Source organism: Passer domesticus, chromosome 4 (assembly GCF_036417665.1).
Source record: "Passer domesticus isolate bPasDom1 chromosome 4, bPasDom1.hap1, whole genome shotgun sequence".
NCBI lineage: Eukaryota > Metazoa > Chordata > Aves > Passeriformes > Passeridae > Passer > Passer domesticus.
Genome location: NC_087477.1, coordinates 47,454,971 through 47,482,429, shown reverse-complemented (window position 1 = coordinate 47,482,429; position 27,459 = coordinate 47,454,971). Strand labels below are relative to the sequence as shown.

At 35.5% G+C, this 27,459-nt stretch overlaps 1 protein-coding gene across 1 annotated transcript in view; it reads right to left on the bottom strand.

Moving 5' to 3' along the window:
• Positions 1-4,036: 4,036 nt before the first annotated feature.
• The window catches only part of LOC135299148 (uncharacterized), a 475,254-nt gene continuing 451,831 nt past the window's right edge, over positions 4,037-27,459 (bottom strand). Inside the window, exons 16-22 of the mRNA XM_064417695.1 lie at positions 21,156-21,237; positions 17,642-17,796; positions 16,453-16,519; positions 15,809-15,946; positions 14,940-15,077; positions 6,643-6,998; positions 4,037-5,246 (exon numbers count right to left, since the gene is read on the bottom strand). The gene's annotated coding sequence lies outside the window, so the exon portion shown is untranslated. The remainder of the gene's footprint in view (positions 5,247-6,642; positions 6,999-14,939; positions 15,078-15,808; positions 15,947-16,452; positions 16,520-17,641; positions 17,797-21,155; positions 21,238-27,459) is intronic.

Below are 27,459 nucleotides of genomic sequence, written 5' to 3'. Positions count from 1 at the left end.
CCCAGCAATACAGACTGTATAACATCTTACTAGGCTAATGCCGGTGATGTCAAAAGTCTATGAGAATTAAACCAGTTAACCTAGGATTGTATCTCCCATGTCAGTCTGGGAACTTGAACAGTATATGAGCACAGTAAATATGAAAAGATGTATGCACAGCTGCCAGTGTGTTGCTTGGCTGACCAGAATTACTGCTTCTTGCATCATGTAATTTTATATGTAAATTTGTTTTTATTTATATGTGCTTAGACAACCTGGTGCACCCATCAAAAACTGGATTTCTCTTTTGAGATTCAAGGAATTGATGAGATAAACACAAGTCTAGGTGTCTATTGCAAATGGTTACCTTGCTGTTTTAGGCCTGAGAGGTAGCTGTTTTGCCATTTAGTAAATCATTAATTCATTATTCATTTGCAGATTTCTAAAACAAATACTCCTGGAAGTGTCACTGAAGGTTTTAATTGTTTCATTTTTGTTATTTTTTGTTCTTTCTAATAAATATTTGTTGTCAAGTAGAGGAAAGCAATAGCAGATTTGAAAACAAGATCTCTGGAAAAACTCAAGGCTAATCAATTACAGGGTAGAGTAAGGCAGGTTTTAGGAGGTCTCAGGTCAATTCAAATTGCTATTTGAAAGGCAGCTGACATGAAAATAAGGTATTCTGTCCCCAGATCATGTTAACTTGGTCTCAAAAGGTTACAAACTGTTAAAAGCTTTCTGTGAAGAGGGAGGTATTTTTCACATTTTTTCAATCCTTCTATAGATAAAACCACCATAACAGAAAGTATTTGCAATTATTTCAATAGCAGAGATTTTTTTAGCCCTCTTCACCTTTCCTCACATCTACTAAGGAGGCAGGCAAGAATTCACATAGTGGATTTTAAGACTGTCTTCAAATTATTTCAGATGTTGACCAATACTCATTCACATGAAAGATTCTGTTCAGTTCCCCTTCAATTAAAAATGTACACAGTGTTCTGCTCTGCTAGTTCCCAGGTTTCAGCTACTTTCTTTCCTGCCTTAGCACAGGCAACAACTCTGGCTGATTAAGGAAATAGATGTTCATATTAAACATTTGGGACAAACATTATGATCCTCTGAGAGTCATAATGGAGGCTGAATGCAAGGCAGAACATTCTGTTTCAAGTAAGAACATGTATTAATTTTTCTTCTGCCTCACAAACTCCATCCTAATTACACCCAGGCATAAACACAGTACCAGCAAAAGGTGAAGTTCCTGACTTTATCTGAACTTCTGAGTAGGCAACATTCTCTAAAAAAATACTTCAAAAATGCATAAAGGCATAATTTTCACTAGAATCAGACTAGAGGGAGAGAAAACAACAGAATAAGAGATTTTGCTGTCTGACAAAAAAGACTTGTACCTGTAGAATAAAAATAGGCTGACTACTGTGCAGACAGCTCAGACATGCCAGTTTGGTCAGCATGATGTACCCTGCACCACTCAGGAGGACAGCAGGGGACCCGTGAATTTTCACTGCCTTCCCAAATTGCCCATCTCAGCTTGACTATTAAATCCATTTTAACCATAATCTCATCTTAAACTATCCACCCACACACCACTGTCTACAGGTTCTCATGTGAGATGCACATGGATGAAATGAAACACTGCACTTTGCAAGAACAGCTGCTTCTGTCAATTTTCATTTCCAACACAGAGTATTTCTTAGAGTGTTTCTAAACGTGTGGTAGCAGAAAATGTATATATGGTGAAAGACTAATAAGACACTAAATATTATATACATCTTTAAATCATAGAGCAACACTTCTAGCTTACACTTGGAGTAATATGTATCATTAAAATACTCCAAAAGTAGTAACCTCTCTGTACGTGTCTGTATTTTGCTGTTTATGCATTCTGTATTTAAATGTTGATTTCATGGAGCATATACCTGGAGCAGTTTCTTCCTGAGCTCCTGGAACTAACAGATTACAGGGTCAGCGAGCTCTTCAGGAAGTTTTATTATGTTCTTGGAGAAGCAAAATCCAATTTTGGTAAAAAATTCCAACCTCAGATCAATGTGTACATGTGTCTGTCTGGAAAAGACAAGAACACTGAAAGTGAAAACGCACATATACAAATATACATTAAAGATACCATAGAGAGTATCCAAATCGCAGACATTTCTCACTCCATCAAACTCTCTAGCTTCCACTCCTCTGTCCCATTTTCTCTTTTTCCCCTCCATTTTCCCATTCTCCATTCCATTTTTCCTTCTGCAACATTTATCCCCTTCTGACCCAGCTTTTGTTGCTCCAGGCTTCCAAAGCCACCACCTACTGCTTTTTCTCTAACTGAAACTCATTCAAGGCATTTGATTTTTCTGTGCCTCAGTTACGAGCAGAGGAAACACAGAGTTCTGTCCTCCTTCCATCTGCACTCCTGTCCAGCTCCTCAGTGGTAACAGAGCATTGTCGTGTCTGCAGTGGGAGCTGCAAGAGAACTAAGGGCAGTCACTCTCTGCCAGTGGTAGAACACCTCAAAGCTTTTAGCTTCCAGGCAAAGCACATAGACTTTTTTTGGCTTAGACACATTTGAGTAGATTCCACACAAGCCAAAAGGCTTTTATTCACATAAACCATTTCATGGTCAAGTTCGAAATTCTCACTTCAAATCTACAGATGCTAAAATTATGCTGCATGTAACAATAGGGAATAATCAAATAAGAATAAAATATATTATGCATATAAAATGAAATAATAAAGACAGCTTCAAATTTTCTTTTCTTTACAAAAGGATTTCCTTTTTTCCTTATTGCAAAATATTTGTAACCTGGCCTTGTGAAGGTGATCTATTGAGTGTTACATTTTTATAAATAGTTAAACTTTAGGACAGGTGCATGACATGGAAGCCATCAACAGCAATGTTTAGCATTTGGCAAAGTTACAAGAGAGAAAAGCCTCAGAGTGCTTTAACAAGAAATTAATGTTAATGGAGAACCGCAGCGCCCACCCTTCCAGTAACACAGAGATAGCTTTTATTCCTTGTAATAATTCTTAATTTACTTTAAAGGTTTGGGAAATAATTATGCATTAATATCTTGCCGCTGCTTATCAGTAAGTGTCAAAAGATCACACAGAGTTTATATTTGTAACTATGATTTCACCTGTCAGAGTGCAAAGCTGCTAGCCATATAAGGGCCCTTGTTCTCATGAGCTGTATATAAAAATATCTTTAAACTAATTAAAACAGTTAATGAAAAAATTACTACAAAATTATCATTTTATAATTATACTAAATATATTTTTCTGAATATGTTATTTGAAGAATAAGATGGAAGAATTGTACTGAATTAAGAAGAATTTGACACAATAAAAATACAGCCTGCCTGCAAACCATCATCTCTACTTGAGTTTAAAGTGATCCATATGTGATGTGAGCAATAACATTTTAAAAGTGTTGATTTTTTAAGTAACACATATGATATGTAAGGCAATTAATTATGTCACAAATTATTTGCAACCATAATACAAGAACCCTCAAGATGTGATTTAACAAAAGAGTGAGATAATTTTAAGCATTCAATCCCTTCCGCTTATTCTCCTCCCAACACATCCTTGTGGAGAGAAATTAAGAGATGATGAAGGAATAGCAAGAAAACAGAGTTGAAAAACAGAGAGTTTGGAAGTATAAAGTAACACAATATGAAACAGAAGATGAAAAAATCAAAGAAACTATTTATTAGGAGATAAATAAATGAAAATAAAACTTTGAAGATGAGAATTAATATTACAAAACCAATAGGCTGGAGAAAATGAAATGGCAAAGGGGTGGAAAGGGAGGATGAAAGAAAATTCTCACAAGCAGTATGTACTCTGAGGGACTATTGAGTGATAGGGAGACACAGAAGACTAAAACAGATATTAAAAGGCAAATACATAATTCCAACACACTGTCTATTAATACTAAATGAAAATTGTATTTCAAAATGCATATTGGCAACTATTTTGAAAATGTACACACAATACATCCTTGGAACACTTTTGTGTGTTCCTATAAATTTACTAGGTGAATATTTGTACTGCAAGTACATGGTTTTAAGTTCTCTCTACAGATAATTAAGATAGTAGATACATATATCTGAAATTTTGAGCTACACTTTGTCTTAGCATTGTCATTAAGTGAACCTAAAATAGCCAGTAAGAGGTGAGGGCATTTCACAGAAATGACTTGTTCATACCCTATTTAATACTGAGTAAAAATCTAGCGGCCTGAATTCTGAGGAGTTAAAGTGTTGCCTTTATGAAGGCTAAATAGATTGGAATTTTTTTTCATCATCCATCATAGGAGAAATACCTAGAATAAACCCAGGAGCAGGAAAAGAAAGGTTGCAAACATCAAAATGGTTCATTAACATGTTCAGAATCTCCTGTTTGTGAAAAATATTTCAAATTGAAAATGGTATGTTGTATATCACTGCACTCTTTGCAAAAGAATTTATCAAAACAAAGGGCTGTGGTGAGATACGACCCAGAAAATCAAACCAAACCAGCTTTGGTGAGACCTACCAAGCTTGCAGCATAATAACTGTTTTAAGTAAAGTAATACAATGATACACCAAAGAGTGTAATTTAAATTTCCACATTCATGAGGAATTATATTTGTTTCTGGTTGAAAAACATCTTATTGTTAAAACACTTTCAAAGGGACAGTTAAAATGTTGATATCACTCTTTTCCCCAGCAATTAATTTCACACAGGAGAATTAAATAAATAGATTACGATATGTTGACTTGGATGGATTAACACTACTTCAAAAAGAAGTTGAGTTATTTTGAATTGTAGTGGTTCACAAAGTAATTGTCTTTTCTTCCTGCAATTTCAGGTCTTCAGGTAATTGATTTTGTCTGATATACGTATCAGTCTTATTTTTCTTATTTTCCTCTGGCATATTTACACTATTTCCTCTCAGGGCCTGAAGTTTAAACTCTTGCCTCCCCAGAGTACAGTGGTCTGTGCTCAAGGAGAGCTTTCTGATAAGGAGCTAACTCAAATTCACACTACTCTGAAGGGAGACCTATTCAAGAAAGAATCTTGTGGGTCTTGCAGGGAGACACCTGCCCCTGCTTCATTCAGGAGCTTTTTGAGGCCATCCCATTGACCCTTGCTTCCATGCCTTGCCTTTGTCTGCCCACATGCCTTTGATCCTTCTGATCCAGAGCTGGCACTACAGCCGTGATCAGAGATCTCTGGGCTGTGTCTGACCCTCGCCACTGTCACTGGATCTGCAACGAAGAAAGAAACAAAAAACAATCAGACAAAATGTATGAACTCCATACAGGTTAAATAAACAGTTATTGCACATTTCTGAGTGGTATCTCTAGCACCATACCGTAAACCTGAGCTTGAAGATTCTCTGCATTGCTTTTCATCTGATGTTCCTTGCATTGTCTTTGCCTGCCTGTTTTCATTTAAACAGAAGCTGCTACAAGAAATTGCCAATGGCTAATTCTCCCTTGCTGCCTTCTTGACAAATAGGCAGTGACACTCTTCCATCACAACACCTCAGAACATCATCTGGATATCCTTCAGGAAGGATTGCGCCCTGGCAAGGAGAGACTGAGACACACCTGACAGACTGTAACACTGAGCAAGAGAGACACAAAAGTGTCTGTGCACCTATCGTAGCAACTAAACAAAACACAATTTCTTGCACAAATGAATAAGATGGAAAACTGGAATGTTCTATGCAACCTGTGGATATTTACCACAGCCAGAAATAATACATTACAAAAAGCTAAGAGGACATAGCTTACCATTCCTGTTTGTTCTGACACTAGATTCATAGGAACACCTCACAACATAGTAGTATTATATTATGTATGGGACCACACATATGCAAAAAATAAACCTGAGATTTTAATGGTGGAATTAAAACTTTTTTTGTAACTTGTAGTAAAAATGGTGCCCTTTTTTCCTTTCCTTCTCTATCACTGATGGATAATCACTGATATGAAAGTCAGTGTTTCTTCAGGCAATTAGAGCTTGGCTGTGCTGAAGTAGAAGAACACAACAGGAAAAGTGGTGACAATAATCTAATGAATACACAAGATCCACTCTTCAAATTGTGACATAGATTTGAAGCTAATTTCTGAGAGTGTTGCATATTTAGAAATTATGTGCAAAATTAAATAATATAACAAAAGATAAACTAAGAATAATTACAGCATAAGATAAAATCTGAAGAGTAAGAATTCATTAAATCCAAATTTATGGACATAAGTTAACATTAAGTTGATATCTGCTCCACAATATCTAATATTTTCAAAATGTTCCCAGTCCAATTGTCCAGTTGGACAACCTGCTGTACAAACAGTAATCTCAGTAGGCTGAGGAAGAAATAAAAAGCTACAACTAAAACTTAAAGAACTTAATTCAACACAAATTTAACCACATATATGCTTGCTTAGCCTAAAATTGCCATTATAAACCTATTTATTTAAAACCTGAATTTATGAACTGAATATACTGAATGGAAATAAAAATTCTATTTTTGATGGAATTAAGACGGAATTATTACCTCCTTTAAGTAGAGTGTACAAGAGACACATTTTTTATACTCTTAAAAACAAAACTGTGACCAGTTGAATTTCAAGCAAGCAGATAAAGGAAAGAACTTACACTGCCCTTTGCAGGCAGGGCTCTGTTTTATTTCCTTTAAGATCATTCCATTTCTTCTGCCTTGCTGTGGAAGTCAAACAGAGCTCCCCAGGTCTGTGACCATTCTGATGATGCATCTGCTCGGGAACGGCAGAGCCACTGGCTGTGCTCGCCCTGCAGCAGTGAAAGCATCCACCAGCTGCGGCTCACAAGGAATGCCAGGTTCCACCAAGGACCCCTCCAGGCCAGGGCAGTATTTCCAGCAGTGTCTGTAAGTCTCCATGACAGAAGTGGAAAGAATTGGGATGTATGTCTGGTAGCACTTTTTCATTACCTTCCAGGCTCCAAAATACAAGGATTTCCTGAGCCAGATGTACCTTTTAAAATATGAAACCACATTAATGTTTATCTCCTCCAAAGATTTGTCCAGCATTCCCTTGAGCCCCTGTGTGCTTTTAGCACCTTCAACAAAGGCAGTATTAGTAAACACAGGTACCTCTACAAGCCCCTGTATGAAGAAGGTAATATATGCTTCCCAGATGTATATCCCTTTCCCAAGGGAAAGGTTTCAAGGTTAGAAAACTGAAAACAACTTGATTAAATAAAAAACTTGATGTTCAAGAAAGAGTAAAGAAGTTTACTTTGAATTCTGAGTGTTAATTTGAAGGAGTTTAGAAACAGGCCTTAAATATTTTACTTTCCAAATTTTGTACCCACAAGACCTAATACTTTTTAGTACTATTGCTTAACAACTCAACTTCATAGTCACAGAGAGCTGTAAACTGTCTCTTTTCACAGTAATTCTCAAGATTTTTGGTACTTTAAATGCCCTGTTTTTTTACAATACAATTTAGAGTTACATATATAATTCAAATTAGTTTTCCTTCTCTTCCTCCCCATTTTATGCATAAAAATGTGCTGTAAATTTTTATCTATATTCTAAAATATATTTTTACTACCATCATTTGTACTACGGAGAGCTTTGTCTTTTCTTTTTTTTCCTTAATAAAATGTCTTTGCCCCTCCCAAGAGAAAAGCCTTATCTGGTGATTCACTTCTGATTTGAGCATTTTATTCTTACCCAGAACATGTGTATCATCTCTTTATGGCCCTATTTGCCATGCAAAGCAATACAGTCTCTTATTTTCCCCGCCTTGCAGATGTTTCTGGAGCAAATTATATCCACTAATATTCTAATCATGTGAATTATCCCACTGAGTGTCTCATATGCCAATTGAGACACTGTTGTGATCATTAATTAAGATTTCAGATCTTCCTGTTTATTTCCCTGCTCAAATTAGTGCAGAAACAATTAAAATGTTTGGTGGATTAACATTCTACTATTGTGTTTGTCCTCCTTATGACCTCCTTAAAATCATTTCTAAATGCAAAAATTTTGAAGTCATCTTCGCACTAGTTATTGTATGTACACATCTAAGAATATTTGGAATCTCTTTTGATCCTAGTTTAAACCTTTTGTCATTAATGAGTGACCAAGACTGTGTCTCACGATGTTCATGACAGCAGAACTTTATTTTATGGGTCAATGTTAATAAAGAAATTACAACAGGTCACAGAATTATTCTACTGCTCAAAACAATTATAATATCAAGTTACTTTCCAGTTTCCTCTCCTCTCCTATCCATGCACATGCAAGTACAAATACAGTACAAAACTGTGTCAACTGTTAATTTGATAAGGTTTCCTGTAGAAACATCAGTTAATTCTTAGGAATTAGGAAATAAAACTTGGGAAATTCCTTTATGTACACCCATGAGCAGATATCTCTCACTGAATACACCTGCTTGAACTAAATTCATCTTCACTAGGTTGCGGTGCATGTTATTAGTTCTCACATATGCACCTGACATTTTTTTTAAAGTGGCAGGTTGCTCTTACTGAAGCTGACAACTTTAAAACCTATTCCTCTGGAAGAAAAGTGAGAAAAACAACACAAATATCAGCCTGAAAAGGTAAGAGTAATTAGAACTGCTGGAGCTGTCCAAGTTCAGCTCTGCTTACAGGCCTTGCATTGCTTGAGGTTGCTGGTACAGCTTCTGCTCCAAAACCTGGCAGATTTCATCTTGGTTACAAAGGCAAAAAATTCAAACCTGAGGCTCTGGTTGGAGCTTACATTTCTACAGAAACATACCCAGAGAACCCAAGAAATGTGCAGAGTAGTCTTTGAGGTGATCAACAGCAATCAGTGCTGAGGAAAGAATTATCATGCATCAAGACGTACCATTAGATTGCTACACTGTTTTATAAACACTGTCACAACAATGCTAATATTTTATTTTCAGCAAAAAATTATTTCTTTGTATAAAGCTCTCTCCTGCATTTCTCCATACACAGCTTCAAACATCAGATACTAGGTGGCAGTTAGCCATTTCATTCAATTCGTTCCAATGCTTTCAATTGTGTCTCCACCTAACATCAAGTACATCAATTACTCATTCCCAATTTTTAGCCATACTTCTGCAATTCTAAGGATTTTAAACCAGCATATTGAGGAGCAAGTGCTTGAGAATCTAAAAAGTATCATCTTCTCCGTACCAAGGTGAAGTTCAACCAGCTGTTCATATATTTTGCCCTTTCTCTCATGTTTGTGTTACAGTGTTCATGCCACATACTGCTGAAATTCATGACAAGCTACTGCAGCTCTCAGGTCTATTAATAAATATGAAACAGAATCAAAGCACTCTCCTCTTCAAAAAATTCCAGGGACACCTGACAGTTCCAGTATCTTCAGTGCTCTCTATCTTCATCCAACTTGAAGAAAAGTACGTAAAAGAGTGCATTTACACAGCATTTGCTCTTAATGCTATAACTGCTTACTACAGCAAGTAATAAAACAAAACAAAAAGCAAGAATTCTAAAACACTTTCTAAAGCAAGAAGAAAGCCTTCTAAATGGCCTCCATCTCCTGTCTTACAGCAAGTTATACAGCAAAACAGTATGTTGTGCTTAGCACCAGTAATTAGAGCTGAAAAAATGATACTAAAAATTACTTAGTTTTCCATAATCAGAGTTTAAAAAAATTGAGTATTGACTTGAGAAGAGAAAATGTTATCTGACATATCCATCACCACAGAAAACAAATCAATATTGGCACTTTTGTAATTTCACTAGAGATTATGTATTGAAGACTGGGCAGAGGATGGGATAGGGATTGGAAGCTATTATATGTAGAATGCTCTGGCACAAAATCTGCTGTTTAAATATACGCAATGTTTACTACTAGATATTTTTATTTTATTATTAAAATAAATATAAAATAAATGAAAATAATTTCTAAAGCAAGACAAGCAATTTTCCAAGTTACTCTTCTTTTTTTTTTTTTTTACAGATGCCACATTTTTTCTGCTTTTTAATCACACACTTTCAATAGATGGCAATTTGAAGTATGGCATAACGGTTGAGCATTTCCAGTATATATTAATACTTGTCAAAAAATAAGCCAAAACCCCAAAATCTCTGGTATCTTAAAAAGAATTGGAAGGCAATTTTAAAAAATTCATTCAATTATTTACATACTCTTCAAGCAATTAAAGCTTTGTTCAGCTCACAGTTTCTGGTTGTTAGTGACCAGACACAATAGCATCTGTCTTACTGTAACCAAAATTATCAAAGATTTCTTTATTTTCTGATCAATGAAATTATCCGTCCTGGACATCTCATTGGAATCCATTGAGAGACTATTTCTGCAAGATGTTGAGTTCTTTGCAAAAAAAACGCTGATTGTCCTCAGATCTTATTAGAGAAACTGAGAGTCCTCAATGCCCTGAAGAGGCCAAAATTCAAATTTTGTTTCATTATCAAGGTCACAGCTTCTCAGCTGGTTTACACAGGCTCCAATGGCTATTGCTCTAGTCAAGTCTGGTTTTCTCAGAGCAGTTTTAAAAACTGGAGCTGGAACACAGAAATCAACATTTATTTTTTTAGAGGGAGGGAATAACCTGCTGTGAAGATGCAAAGATGTCCTTTACCCTCCAGAAATAAACACACATACATTTCTTACTGAATTTGTGGCTGATATCATCAATCCCTAGACTTTGTCTGTGCTAATCTACACGGAAGATGTCTGGAAGGTCACACAAAAAACTATTTCCTTCTGTGGGAACCTGCTATCACTCAATGTTCTCAGCACTGCCAAGCATTTGATCTATAAACCTTTATTTATGTTGGCAGTTCACACTCACAATGAAAATCTGCAAATCATTCTGCCCAGCAGTCTTCAGTACATTAATTTGCAACACAGTTGGCAGAACATATAGTAAACATAGTGGTCATCCAGTTTCCTTCAAAGTTTGCTTCACTGACAGCTAGCATACTGTTTGCTTTAGCTCTGAAGTCTCATACAAATGTGTGTTTTATAAGGCGATAATAGTCTACTTTGTTCTCAGAAATAAAAATATGACAATAAAAAAAGCATTTGCAATTGCTTTCTGTCATTATCTGAAGAATTTCCAGTCAAAAAAAAACCCAAACCAAAACCAGAGGTTTTTTCTCCCTTAATATTAGCCTGTCTCTCATTTCTAAACCAAGTTTATTTCTTGAACATAACACTAACAGGTCTCAAAGTAATGGCTAAAAGATACATTTAAAAAAGACCCAAATGGATAACACATCTTTCAAGAGTTCTTAAATATTGCCAAATCTATTAAAAGTAATGTTCTGAGGAGGAACATTTTCCAAGGAACATTTTCACAAGAATATACCTCTATAAAAGTTAGCATAAGATATGGAATGGGTAAATATTTATTGTACCCAGTGTGGTTTCTCTACCTTTCACTGCTTCTGTCTTCTTCTGAATATATAGTGATATTAGCAAGCTCCTTAGTCCAACAAGTATTTGATCTTCTGATATTTTTAATTAATAGGGTAACAAACCTAAAGTTTGTGTGGAACGTCCTTGAAACTGTTAGCCCAAAACTGGTGAACAAGGCTGAAAGAAGTCCAGGAAATATAGGGCATTTGGGCAGCAGACCAAGAAGATGAGAAATGTAGAAAAATGTTCTCAGCCATGAAACAAAACCTCTCAAGTTGAAAGAGTTGAAAATGAAGAAATAAACAGATAACAGATGCCAGGTCCAAGTTACTGAGGACAGCAAGTGGGGTGAAACAAAGCTTGGAAAACACTGGAAGACCACTGTGTTTAGGTTAAGGAACTGAGAACTGTGAACTTTTACTCTTGGCATTTGTTGGGAGTGCTCCAGTAAGCCAGCTTCCACAGGCAAAAAGTGAGAGAAAGATGGATCTCTGCATGGGCAGAAGGATAGCAGGCTGGAGGTTGCCAGCTTAGGAAGAGCTATCACTTGCATATTGTCATTTTGCCAGTTCTTACACACAATTTAAACTGGAACCAGGTTTAAACATAATGGGCTTCATGTTTTCTTTGCTATGATCACAGACAGGGGAAACCACATCAAACCACATGCGGGTTAATTTCTGGGAATAGCAAGAACTTCCATTGCCCCTCATTTTTCTGAATAATAAACCAAATTTACTCATTTGTATGGAGGTATTTGCCACAACCTTGTATTTTTAGTCCTCAGTAGGGTATAGCATAGTAAGTTCAGAGAAAGGAGACAGGAAAGGAATAACATTTAAATAATTCGGAAAGTACTGCAGTCAATAAATTATACTTTTGTTCTTCCCTAGTGAATTTCTTCCACCTTGACATGCTTGACAACTATGCATTAGTTTAAAATTCCAATTTGTAAAACTGGCAGGTTGAAAAAAATTCTAAAACATGCTTGTTTACTGGGCTAGAAATCTTGAACTGAATGTGCCAGATTCACAGCAGAAGTGGTTTTTGGATGAAGGCTGGTCTCTGACCTTGTCATGTAATTTCTGCTGAAATCAGTGAAATGTGCATTTACTAAGAAGCAAAGAAATCAGTTCAAACATAACATTCTTATCAGATGTTGGAATTAAAATAGCTGCATCAAATAAAATATCCACTCTATTTTTATCTGCCTTAGCTTGTCCTTGGTACTTCTGAAGCTCAATCCAGCTGAGATCACTGGATCTAAAAATTCTTGTTTTTCTTTAAAAGCTCTGTGTCCCCTTTCAGATTCTCTCTGAGTCATATGAGATAGGGAAGACACATTTTTTCCATCACTAAAGCAGTAGAAAATACATCAATAGAAGGAGGATGAACATAGTCTCTGTCTAATTTAGCAAGTAGCACGGCACAATGGCAGTGAAATTTGTAGAGTGAATCATTCGCTGCAGAAGACCAGCAGTCCATGTTTCATACCTATATATATAATATATGTATATATTAGGAAGAATCACAGCTGACTAACCCCTGCTTGCTCCTGTGAGCCAATGCCCATTAGGGGTCAGAGCTCATTAGCTGTGCTCTAACAGGACAGCATCTCTTACCAATTCAGGGCTATAAGGAAAGGACTGAGTTAGACCATTCTTGAAAACACCTGGAGGTGAACTGAAGTACAATTGTAAAAAGACTCCTTATCTAATATTAAACACTAAAGTGGACACAGCTATAGATATCCTATCCACATTGTTGCTTAAGATCCCTCTGACAAATCATAAGCTGTTCAAGAAATTCACAATAGTAGCACATGATGGCAGGAAGATATTAGAGCAGCTAGAAAACAAAAAACCCCACCCCAAAACAGAAGGATAACCCACAGATAAGACAGTCTCATGCCTGTAAAAAAACCCTCTGAGTTCACACTGTTCATGGCTGCACAGAGAGAATTTTCTGGAATATAAATCTAAAACCTTCAGAAGCTAAAACCATCCAAAACAACATACCACACAGCTATACTCATAGACTACGTGCTTCAGAGTTGTTAGTTTTTTCCTTTCTTTTCTGCATAAGAGGAAATGTCAAAAATAGAGCACAATTTGTTCTTTAAATGTGTTTATTATTTTATGCATTCTAAGGGCACATAAGCAAATGGAGGCCATATTCAGAGTGGAGTTTAGAATGTAGTGTTTTGCTTATTCTGTTTCAGAAATATTTTACCTTTTATTAGAGTTTTTAATGTATTGCAACAATGATTTGGGGGTGGTTTTTCTTTTTGCCTTTTTATTTTTCTTGTTTCCCCATGTGCAGATTTTGAGGCTTCACCTCAAATTCTTCACCTGCTATTTCATTTGGGAAAAAGTTCTGTGACCTTCCTCTACGTTAAATATATATCTATAAAAACCTTATGAGATTTATGACTGTTAAAAAGTCAGTTATTACTGAAATCACAGAAACCTTGACTGGAAATACTATTAACAAAAACTGAGCTATAAAAGCTATGCTGATCCCTTCTGGTAAATTTAAAGCATATTATAAACTGGTTTAATTTGAAGCATCTGACTTTTCACAGAGATGAAAACAAGATCCTTTGGAAAATTAATAATAAAAAAAAAATCAATATTTATTTTCATGTGGGAAGATACCTTGGGAAAACCTGAAATAATTATGGATAATTTATTGGCAGTAACATTTCTACTCCCACCCTACAATGCACTTCACTTAAGCTGCTCTGAGAGGCTGATTTTATCCTGGCTTGTTCATAGCAAGGGTGGAACACAACTTTGGGGTAAAACATCAGGAGCAGGAGGGGAGAAATAAAAAAAAAAAGAAAATAAGTGTCTTGCAGATCCAACAATAATTGAATAAAATCACTAGGAAACAGAACTCCAAACCCCAACAACCTGAAATCTTCATATAATGACTAATAAGACCTGTATTAAAAGGGAAGGTGGCCTTTACATATTATTGATTTAAACCTCTTTGCTAACAGTATGAAGCATAGAAAAATGCTATTTTCACGTAGATGAGATTTCTGTAAGGTTTCTGAGATGTCAGTGGGTAAAATTTACTGCCATGTAAGCCAACCTATAAAAACCTGGCTTGAATGACTACATCAGGAGTCTGTATGGCAATAATGTAATGATACGGACATTAAAAAATACCAGGGAATTAATCTAAAAAATCTTATCTAGAAAAAAAGTACCTCAGGCCAAGGTTCAGCAGGTTTTATTTTGACATAGCTCTAGCCTGATTTCAACAGATTAAACAGCCATTAAGTATTAGGATATCTTGTGCGTGCTGCTATAGCATTTTTAAAATCCTTCACTGTCATATAAATAAAATCTTACCTCCTGTACTATAGAATCACCATTCAATACCAGGTTGGAAAATCAGGCTGATCAGAATATCAGCTTTAAAAGCTCATTTCTGATCTGAAGTAAAAAATTAATAAAGATGAACCCTTAAACTTCATAAAATGGTTTATGTTGTTTGATACACATACCACAGGCTGGGTAAGTTATAGAAATACCACCTGGTCTCCTTTGGGTATCATACTTAGGTCAGATACAGCTGCAGTTTCACAGAAGATGAATCATGTCTGCACTGGATATCAGGAGCTGTCTTGCCAACTGTGCAACCTCCCACAGGGTCCTGGGTTCCCCGGTCACTTCTGAAGGAAAAGTAGAAAAAAAAAAAAAAAGTGGGACAACAGGAAACTCCAGTTTCAAACCTGCTATGCAGCAAGTAAAGCAGGGACTTGAATTAGACACTTTCATATTTCTGACAGAGAGGCAACATCTGGCATAGAACAGTTGCCACAAATTTCAAGTTTAAATCTAACAGAAACACTGAAGGATTGCATTTATTTCCCCTGATGAAGTGACTGAGTCTGAATCTGAAGATATTCACAACATTATTAAATTTCAGATCAAATACAGCCCAGAATGTTTCTGTTTTAAATGAGAATGTGAAGGAGACCAGAGGGGCAGAGACATACTTTTTAAGCAATATTAAATAATCTTTCAGCACCCTCTTAAGAGGCTCCTGATAAAATGCTGCAGTTTAAGTCTAGATATACATAAGAATATGGTTTCCTGGGTCTAGTCTGAACTGCACTTGTTCAATGTATTAACCACTTGCATAAGTACTAATAAAATTCATGGTGAGATCATCAGGTCAGAATACAGAAATCCACAAAAGTATAGCATTAAGTAAAAAATGGGTAAAGCAAATTAAGCCATAAAATATAGATTTAGATAAAGATATGAAAGGTTTCTGAACAAAATTTTTATAAAAGAGTAGAATTTAGGACAGCAGTCTTTTATATGCTAGAAATGAAGAGAAAATGGGACTCAAATGAATGGCTATAGAAGTAAAGAGTGACTTTTCAAGCATAACTACCATGTCATCAAACAAGTCTGTACCACACAACACTGGTGACACTGCATTAAAAGCATGTCTTCTGTTTCAATTTCTTCTTTCCAAAAAATAAATGGGAGCATGTAGAAAGCAGACTTACAAGAAGACAAGAGCTTTTTTCTATGAAGCAAAAAAAAAAAAAATTACTGTATGAAACATAGAAGAAAACTTATCCCCACTGTATACTTGGAGAGGAGATTCTACCTGGAGTGAAATAATATATCAAAAGCTTTCAACTGGTAAGACTTATTAGACTGAAAAAATATCATGCAGTCCTTGAATTACTTGGGATAGATAAAAAGAAGACACAAAAATAAAGTATACACTAGGGATTAGCTCTTTGATGATAAAAACCCCCGAGATATTAGGAGGATTTTGCACCTGTGAGTGAAAACTGAATATGACCCAGCTGTTTTGCCTGGCTTAGTTTCTAAAGCAAGTATTTATTTATAAAGTACTTGGGAAAATAATTTTCAATCACATATACAGATTTTACCTTCATATATCCAAAATCTAGGTGAAGTGGTTAGCAGTGGGAAGCGGTTTTCAGCTTTTGCTTTTAAGAAATCTGAATAGGAATTCAAATTAAATTTAATAGCTCAGAAAAATTAGTGCAAGAGGACCACCTTTTGTGTCAATTTGTCTGGCAGCTCATTCATTACTGGGTCATACTTTATACGGCACACCCAATTTCTGCAAAGAGAAAAGCCTCTAATTATAATGACAATACAAAGGGTTGAAAACCTTTCTAAAGCTGGTAAGAAACTCAGTTTTGCAGTGATTTTAGTGCTCTACTCTCCTTGCTGATAACTTAAAAGACTTCCAAGCAAACACCATGTAACGTACATAACCGCAACTGTCATTTTCTCTGATGACACATTGAGCTTGTCTCACCTGACACTTACATCTCATTATTATTTCAGAAAAATGCTGATTTTTGCAAAAAAACTGGTAAGATTCCACAGGATGTCATTTAGTCATCAAACATCATTCCAGAGCCTGTCATGTCTCAGCATGTGGGGAATATTTTTCAAGACATTTTTCATTTTGCACTCATACAAAATGAAGATTTTTCCCTCCCCTTATGGATAGAGTGTTTTTTATTAGAACAGGAGTAGGGTGGTTTTTTTGTTTTGTTTTTGGGGTTTTTTTTTGTTTTTTTTTTTAAATTTGGACAGGAAAGGTACATGTTTTCATTACTAATTTGATTTTATTTTTCTTGGGCAGCTGCAATTCTGAGATGCCTGAAAAGCTGCCTTGTCTGAAAACATAATCACTGAAGGATGCTTAGTCTTGATAAGTTGGAAAGCTTACTAAAAAGGTCCTATAAATCATCTATTTCAAGCTACATTTACTGTAGTGTGTCATTTTGCATCTGTGTTTTATTACTTCCTCTATGGTATACAGCATAAACATGATATGTGGAAGATTTTATGACTCTGTATTACTGTAGGAATTTTAAAAGTATTTATTAAAGTATAGTGTTCAGATTATGTACTCAGACAACTATTGTATATTGATAGAAAAGCAATTTTAAAAAATATATTATCACAAATTTTACTTTAGTAAAATTCAATATTATATTCAAATATTAAAAATTGATTTTTTCAGAGTCAAACACCATACTCAAGGAGATGGTAGAATTCAGGGTGCCTTCTGCATGCATGCAGTTTGTAGTTGAAACCTTACTGATGTTATCTGTTACAATTTTCTCCACAGGATCCTGAAGGGTAAATGAATTAATTGTCCATTAGATCCTGAGATCTAATGGTAAACGGTTCATTAGACCCTGAGACGACATCTCAACTCCTTTACCTGGCTCTGCCATGCCTATGGAGTTCCCATCACATACAGATGTCCCCACAGATGTTATGACATTGCCCCATCTTCCTCTTTTCCCTTCTGCCTCTGCTGAATACCATGGATTCAATCCCTCACTGGCTGCAGGATCTGTTATGTAGCACGGCTGCCTGTGGGTAGCATAAAAAGTATGGAAAAAACTGCTATTAGGAGACTTGTGCCAGTTCCTCCCCTTCCCAGGCTTCACTTAAAAACAACTCTTTTACATGCTAGTGAAGTGCAAAATCCCATCTGTTAATTAGCACTGTAAAACTGGTGACTGTTTCCATTCCTTAAACTCTGTTTAAATAATGTCGTTGGTTTGATGCTTATCTTCATTTTGTTGTGTGCCTTTTTGGTCATGCTGGACACAGCAGAAAGCTGCTCAGGTGGCCAGAGGACCATTGTCTACATTCAGCTGCTGTATAAAAATCCGTGAAGTACTTTAGGATTACTGGCCATCTTTCAGTATTCAAGTGCAAGCAAACCTCTTTTTAATGTTACTGGCACAAAATGCATACATGTTCTCTCTTCACTTACTACTCCTGGAGATTATTGCCAATTTTTTCTCTCTAGAAAATTCTTCTTCTAATTTCCTGCATCTTGGGAAGCACATGCAGTGATAAGAGGTGCATGGAAAGTCCATGCATTTCTAATCTTCACTTCCTTGATGGCAAGCCTCTAGGATGATGATGCACTCTGCTACCAAACACATTAACTCCTCCTATTTCTATTATCTGCAAAAATGCAGTAGGACAAGTGCCAGACCCAATTATTAAAGTGACAGATGGAAAAAAATAAAAAGTCTTAATTCTCATAAATTCTGGTGCCCTTGGTATAGTATAAAAGATAGAAAGATAAATTCCATCAAAATTCAATCTGAGTGGATTTCAGACAATTCTCTAATGTACTGATTTAAGCACCATTAAAGACTGGGCATATGTACACCCTAGAGAAATCTTGGGATTTTGTATGTGGAAAAATATCTTATATCAAGAAAAACATTCACTTTGATTGTTCCGAATCCAGCTGAACACTTACTATTCAGCATGCTATCGTCAAACTTTCCTATGTGAATAATACGTGAGCCTAGTCTTGACTACAGGAAAAACACAGTGACAGCAACCCTTTTCCCTAATATATCCTTCTTTTAGTCATCCCTCTAATCCTGAGTTGGTTTAATTTTTGCTGGTTTTGACACAGCTAGTTTCCCAACCATCTTAGTGCAGATCACAACATTTTTATCTACTTCAGATAAAGAATGCTAGCACAGTGAATTCTGCCTTACACCTGCCATGATACTAAAATGTCTCACCAAATTACTTCACGTGTCTAAGTGCAGGTTGTTGTAATTTAACTCCAGCTGGCAACTAAGCACCACATAACCACATTTTCACTCCTCCCTGATGGGATTGGGAAGAATAATATGGTATGTTGAATTCCCCCCTTCCCATGGGCAGGTAGGTGTTCAGCCATCCCCAAGAAAGCAGGGTCCCATCACGTGTAACAGCTGCTTAGGAAGACAAACACCATCGCCCTTCCTTCCCTACATTTTTTCCCTAGTTTATATGCTGGGCATAATCCCACATGGTCTGGAACACCTCTTTGATCATTTGTTTGCAGCTGTCCTCTCTATGCCTCCTCCCAACTCCAGTACCAGAAAAACCCTGTAAAAAACAGTTCCCAGTACAAACAGGTGGGAAGGCTAATACAGCAATCTTTATAACTCTGCTAATAGAAATCTGCACCTTGACAGTGGGACGTCCACAATGCCAAGAGAGAGCAGAGTTAAAAAAGCAGAATGAGGTCCAACACAAGTAAACATTTCCCATAAAAACATGCTCAAAGGTGTTGTAAAGAAAAATGCTCTCTAAGTATTGTAGCAATAGAACTGCTCAAAACTAAGAATTTTAACCTGTATGTTTTAAGTATCAGCAGCTCCATTTATTGCATGTTAGTGTCTATTTTGGAGTGGAACTTTATAACTTTATTTAATTTATGTTAAACAGTAAATGCATATTACACTACTGTAAGTATATTTCCACTACTGATAGCTGCTCAGCCGCCCAATACATGCAGGTAGTTGTGAGCAAGAGAACTCTTCTTTCTTTTTCATTTAAATAGACAGGAGCCACCACTTATTTTAAGTGCATAATCCAACCATATCTTTGCCTTTTTGAAAGCAGGCTAAACAAAGCTACCCAACGAAGGCACTTGGAAGTGGAAAACAGTGAAAAAAACCCCTGTTGCTTTATACACAGACCAAAGTTACTACGAATTATATCAATCATGAAATAAATCCTGCTCCTGACAGATGCAGTAGCACCATAAAGAATTTAAGGTAGAAGCTGGACCTTTCTAGTACCACCGTAATTATGACCGCTAAGTGTAAAAGAAAAAGGATTACAAAGCTCAAGTGTATTTAAATTTAGTGATGGTACTTGGGTTGATGAGAGCTTTTTAATGTGTATTCATTTTTCAGCACCTATGACTGGAAAGGGAAACAAAATAATAATAACTGATAAATAACAATACTAATAAAACCAGATATATACCTTATGTACACTTTCCAGGCCAGTATCTTGTTCTCTGAATTTTGTTTTCTTGAACAGAGGGAACAGACCAGGACTGTCTTCAAACTGTTTGTTATAGAAAAAGTCCAGCCACACTACATAGAATAGTCTTAAATATTAAAATTTAAAAAAATTTCTTTCCTCTCATTTACAGTAACAGAGAAGGCCATATATAAACCATTATTTACACAAGTATAATTTTTGTTGGAGTGCACAAAAGCAATTTATCAGAATAAAATAATCCTTCAGGTAGAAAACAATCAATAGATACTTTTTAGATTTCTACACCGATCAGGATAGGGTTTTGTTATTGTGGGATTTGTGAGTTTTTTTAATCGATAAAGTGCAGTAGCAGATTAGAATTTTTGTGAGAGTTTTTCTGCATCATGGGACAGTGATCATTTATACAACCCACAAGTAATATTTTGCTTGTTTCATTTGGGTAAACCTTTGTGAAAAAAACATTAAAAACTAAAATAGTTCTCAAAAGAGTTCTCTAAAAATCAGGCCAATCAGAATTTTCATTTTCCAAACAAGAATATTCTAAGCATTAGTACAAATAAGTACAACCAGCACATAAGTTCGCCATACAGGCGAATTAATATTTCTTTTTCATGGTTATAACAGAGTAAAAGGATGCAGTTGAGATAGCAGAAATTCTCTTTAGGCCAGGTAACATCCTTATATATGACACACTGGAATTCTTATTTAAATTAACCTGTAAATTATTTCTAAGAAAAGAGAATGTAATAAAAGTGAAATGAAAAAAATGCAAAAAAGCTAAAGAGAGAGGAGGGTCTCTCTTTTAGCAGCTAAGTCATTCAGGTCTATTTATTTTCCTAACAATCACTAGCTTTCTTATTTTCCAGGAAAATAGTCTACACAATACTTTGTTTCATGAAAATGTTATGCCATACCTTGCCCTGAAACAAAATCTCAGTTGGTATGTTTCCTGAGAAGCGAGACCTTGTCTCTGTTGAAGAGGTGCAATAATTTGGCCTGAAAAAAATTGAAGAGGAGTGTCATCTAGTTATTGTATCCTGTTAGGGTTTAAGAAATGCTGAAACTACTCTTTTGACAGCTAAAGAGAAATATTTAAACAAATCAAGAAAGCATCTAAATACTTTTAAAAATAGCCCTGAACCACAGTATCGATAAATTTGATATTTCCGAATAACAGTTTTGGACTTGAAAGCCTAAATCCAACCTTAAAGCACTAAATCCTTTACTAGCTTTAACTTTCAGTCTCACCTTTTGCCAGTGAAATTTAGGTTAAGTCAGTCAAACTCAGATGAGCTGAATAAATACCTTTAAGAATAAGGAACTGTGCAACTTTTTAATAAGCAATAAAAATGCAGATCATATACATGATGTTCCCTTTCTCATATTAAATATATTGATAACCTCTTCAACATTTGACTGACTTCACTGGTCTGGCTGGGTCTGGCCATTTTTAACTGGACAGCTTTATTTCATTAGTTCATCCTTTCATCAATACAGGTTTGATTTATAAACAATCAAAACCAGAAAAAATATTGCATGCAACAAATGTTGTTTCTATTAACTTTCCAACACTGCAAAGAAACACCAATTTGCTTCAGATCATGCAGCATTTAGACCACATCTTGCTTTTGTAAATGGGAAAGTGTTCACTTGTACTGTAAATATATGTGCACGCACATTCCAAACCAGCATGGCCAGGCCTTTAACACAATCCACTGAGCTAGAAATGTACTAGAAATATGCCAAAAAGGAAATTCCACTGTTTGAGAGTGATACCTGTCCAAGTTAATGTGTGTCATCATTAAGTGTCTGCAGAATTAGTAAGGACAGTGATGTGTATCCTCTGTCATCATTCCTTCCCAATTTAGAGAGCAGTTTTGACAGAATTTACAATAAAGGTCAAATTATGTCCTCGAACAGAGTCCAAGGAGTTCTCCGCTCATATGCAGTGGAGAAGATTTAGCATTTAACTATTTTTTTTCCTTGATGACAGTATAAATACCAAGAACAAAGGAAAACATATGAACAGCATTACTAAAACTAAGTTAATTATTCCCGGATCTGTCTCTGTTTCACAGGCTGAATTATTTTAATGTTGATTCTTACAATATTTTATTTCATTGTTTTGCTCCTGATGAGCAAAACAGGAGATAAAATAAAGTCAGCTCAACAAACTGAGAGACTAAAGTCTGATTGCTTTATATTCTAAAGCATTAGTGGGACAAGTTAACATTCCATCTCAGAAATAGCGTTCACATGTCTGATGTTCATCTGCTGAGGCTCTCATTTGCATCTTCATAGCCCAGTTTCAAAATGCCACACCAAAAATACTCAACTTACTCATTTTGTAGAATAGTGCATCTGAAGAAGGACAACAGAATTTAAATTAAGTGAAAGTTGAAGCTACTTCAGTTAACTAAACAGAATAAATGGCTTGAAAAGAAAGGCCGCAGATCAAACAAACTCTGCATCTGAGATTTACCAAGCACTGAGAAAAATGTATTTGGAATAAGATTATATTGATGACTAAAGGGACAAGATCCTGAAAAAAACATTGTAAAATGCACAAAGGATCTATTTGTTAAAATACGGGGTCAAACATTTCCTACCTTCTAAGAACTATCTAATGATCCTTAGCAAAGAAGTTCTCTGCTACTAATAAATTTCTTTCAGAGTAATACATTCTGAAATTTTGGCTGTGCCTTTTGGAGTGAAATATTAACTCCTAAGTAATTTTCTAAGAACGAACAAACCATGCCTAAAGAGTAAAATGTAGAATTATCGTGAGAAAGAAAATGTCCTTCTAATCAGATCTGGTCTATGGTCCCAGGAAACTGACAAGAACTCTATTTTTTGCTGTTTAAAACCAGCCTAATAAAGCAAAAGTAAGTATTCTGTAGGAAACAAGCTCATAGCTGCACATGTGACCTGGTAGAACTTTCTCACCAATAAAAAAGTGAGTTGTTTGTATTTGCAATTTCTGTCTGTGTTAACAAATGCTAGATATCCTTGCATTGCCCAAGTGACAGACAAAAACTTTAAAAAGAAATAATTAAACAAGGCACTGTCATCAATCATTATGCAGAGTAATTGAGAGCCATTTACTTATCTTTCATAAAGAGAATGAAAAAAATAAAGTGAAAATGAAAGTGGACAGCCAAGCTGTGAAAAGGCTGAATAAAGAAGGAAGTTAATTAAAATAAGGCATTACAAAAAACTGAGACCTGAGCTTGACAGGGACACAATTTAATTTTAGTATTATCTTCAAGAGATTTTCTGAGGGGAAAAAACCCAACTTTGCAAAGCATCAAAGTAAAGTTTCCAATCCTTTCCCTGTTTCAACTTCTAATCCCTTGTTCTTTTTAATGTGGCTATTCTTCCTTTTAGAGCTCTGTTCTTAGGTACTTCAGGTTTGTCCAGGTATAACCTCTGGGTTGACTGAGACTACACTTGAGATCACAGAACAATTTCAAGCAACCATAATCAAAGGGATACAGATTAGGAAGAAAAGGCAAAGGTATTCTCAGCTGCTCCCTTTCCACCCCAAAAATTCACAAGCTGCCACATATGGGGTGTAGGTTCAACAAAAGTTGTTATTCAGTAATTTTACCATATGTTCTTCAGCGGGGCTGTCCAAACTTGTGTTTGAACAAGAGACACCAAGGGAATCATCACTTTGATGCTAATCTAGAACCCAGGACTTTATTCAGTGCTTTGGCAAGTGCAGGAAAGACCATTTGAAGCCGACTTGTGTAAACAAACACACTCACATTGTTCTGACATCTGAATATGCATATTTTAGCTACACTTATTAGAGATTATGCAGGTTTTTCTCACAGTATTAACAAATGAGATTCATTTTACTCTTTTTTTTTTTTTTTTTTTTTTTTTTTTTTTTAATTTCAGTCAAAAAACCCCTACCTGGTTTCTTCTGTCTTTCACATCTTCAGATGTTCTGCATGGCTGTGTGGTAGCTGCCAGACTTTAGGATTAGGATGAAAGGTACCAAAAAACTAGGACACTGCTTCGCAGCACGAAGAACACTGAATCCTGCAGGATGCCATATGCTTCAGGATCCCATCAGCTCCCAAAGGGTAGCACTTTACAAGTTTGGGCCTCAAAAGATTTTACTTCTTACTCATACAAGAAGTGAAAGATCAAGTTTAAGGAAGACAAATGTTATATACAGTCCCATTTTATGAAATTATGTGTCTTAAAATAGAGCACGGTTCTTGGCTGAGATTTTTTTAAGATGTCAACATGTTTCATTTATATAGCTTTTATGAAATACATGTTTATTTAAATGAATGAATCTTTTGGTTACTTTAATATGCTATCTAACGTGATGGAAATTATATTAGTCTCGTTGACAGTTCTCTCATGTCTCTGTGTAGAGACTACCAAATTCCCTGTGAAGGAAGAATAGTCTTGGCTGAGAAAGTTTTTTAATGTTCATATTAAGTAAAACAATCTACAGTTGTGCTGTCATGTTAATTAGGATTATATTTTCATTTGTTTTTATTTCACTTAAGCAACTATTCAGTGCTAAAAAATCTTTATAAATAAATATTTTAAACACATAGACTGTCTTCTTGAAACTTATACTGTCACTAAAGATGAACATCAGCAGTCAATGTTTCTGTTGTGAGCAACAGATGAATCATATTTCCATGCTTGCTTTTTCTTCAGATAAAAAATATTATTAATTTCTTTTATTAGCATCATCTGCAGCATACTCAAATGTTTACATGCAAAGCTTTGCTTACCTGAGTTTTACAAAAGGACACCATATGACTGATGTAATGTTTTAAACCATTGGTTTTTCCATTGCATAAGAACTCCTTTTATCTATACATATATAAATTACACAAATTTATGATGAATCCATGGGACAACAAGCTTTTCAGGTCACTTCACTCATAATTAGAACTAATTAAAATGTGCCAAAGAAAAGATAGAAATTTATCACTGCTCATTAAACTTGTAAAGACAGTGTTAATTAGATGTCAGACTCAGTAATTCACATAAATATTTGCTGCCAGTCTAAATTTAATGAAAAAAAATAAACACATTTATAGCCACCACAACAAAAAGGAGACAAGTACTGTTGAATTGAATGGGTTAAAAGCTTTTTATACTACAAATCTCATTTATAAATGCTCTTTTATCTTTAAAACAATATGTGTATTCTTCTGCTAATTTTTCCCCAAACTTAAATATTCCTTTGATAAAAGCAAAAGGTTATGTCCCACCATAACTTTTCTAACTTCTTATTTTCAAATATTGCCCACATTGTCATACATTAATTTGAAAGAATTAATTGAAAATCAATATTTACTAACAATTATTACACTATTGCATCACCTATATTCTTACCGAAGAACATTATACCGTTTTATCACCTACTACAACCAGGAAAGGATTCCATTGTGTTCCCCAAAATTTATAGCCAAAGCTTTTAGTGGATCAACTCATCCTTTCCACAGGACATCTCAGCAGTTAAACTATTTTAATTTAAGACAGTGAATGCATTGATTAATTTGAAAACAAATCATTAATTCAAGACATAATAAGTCAGAATGTAATAACATAGATTGTGCTATTGCAGATTTGTTGCATGTGTAACTTGTAACTACCACCTCACTGGACTCTTAACTGGGCTGCTAATCACTGAGAAGAGGAATGTATGTTGATAAAAACTGAGGATTTACACTTGTGAATTTCTAAAGGACAAAAAAATAGCTCATTCAGTCCTTTCTCATTTGCATAATTCAACTGCTGAAAAGGGATGTCTAGATAAGCACAACTCCCAGGATCAAGACCGAGTTACCTTTGTTAACCTCAAGCCTTCATAAAGCAAGGGACCTACAATTAGTTTTAGTTTTAGGCATTACCTTATAGTATCATAGAGCCATTTAGGTTGGAAAATACCTCCAAGATCATTGAGTCCAACTGTTAACCCACCCCTATATTCACCACTAAACCACATCACTAAGTGGTACATCTACAAAAGTTTTAGATACTTCCAAGGGGGGTAACTCAACCACTTTCCCAGGCAGACTGTTCCTGTGTTGAACAATCATTTTGGTGAGGAAATTTTTTCCTTATATCCAAGCTAACCTTCCTCTGGTGCATCTTGAAGTAATTTCCTCTTGACCCATCACTTGTTAGTTGGAAGAAGGGCCTGATCCCCACCTTGCTGCAATCTCCTTTCAGGTAGCTGTAGAGCACAATAAGGTCTCACCTCAGCCTCCTCTAATTCAGTCATATTTTCTTCTGTCTACTGGTTCAGTTAATACCCCAAAAATGTTCTCATCCTGGAAGAAGATAATTTAGTTGCCTCCCTCCCCCCACCCTCCCCCAAAATCCCCACCTAATCAAAACCCAAACCATTGTGAGTTACTTGGAATATCAAGCTGACACTTTTCAACAAACCAAACCAGCAAACCAAAAACCACATAATATTGTGAAGTAATGGTATCATCAGGTTTAAACAACACATCTGTTCCACTCCCCACCACAAAGTATACTTTACTTATGTCTTCCTGTGCTTTCCACAACTATTCTCTTCATCTGCGCTATGACAGTGACAGATGCTCTTTTTTGGAGTTGATTTTAGCTGATTGTTTGTGAGAGGCAAAGCACCCACAGATGTCAGCTGTAGTTCTATCAGACTTCCTGAGACAATTAGACAAATTTGGAACAGACAGCGAAAGTTAAACCATGAATACATTTAGAACAAGGCTAGAAATAGTACAAAACTATTATTTTCAATACGAATACATGATATTTTATCACTGCAGCAACACAAACACATCACCAGGAGAAAAGACACACAGACAGCTCTCGTTTTGTCTGTCATAGTCTCAGCTTTTGTAAACCAAATGACTGTACCAAAAACTGAACCTCAGTAAAACTGGTACACTGTGATAGAATGAAAGCAGCCCTTGGTTTGATGATCACCACTCAGAGCTCATGACAGCTGACAAAAGTATTAGCCAGATATAACTTCCAGCACTTGACTGTACAGAGACATTGATGAAAGTACAGGTGCTTTCTAATGGAATTTGCTTTTACATATAATTTGCATTATGGAAGTGCAAAGCAAGAGCAATAATTTTTTTAATGTTTTCGTCTACACCTTAAGCAGAAACAATTTGAGAGTCCTTGTCAATTCTTTATATAATGTAAAGGTATAGCCTTTTTAATAAATTTATA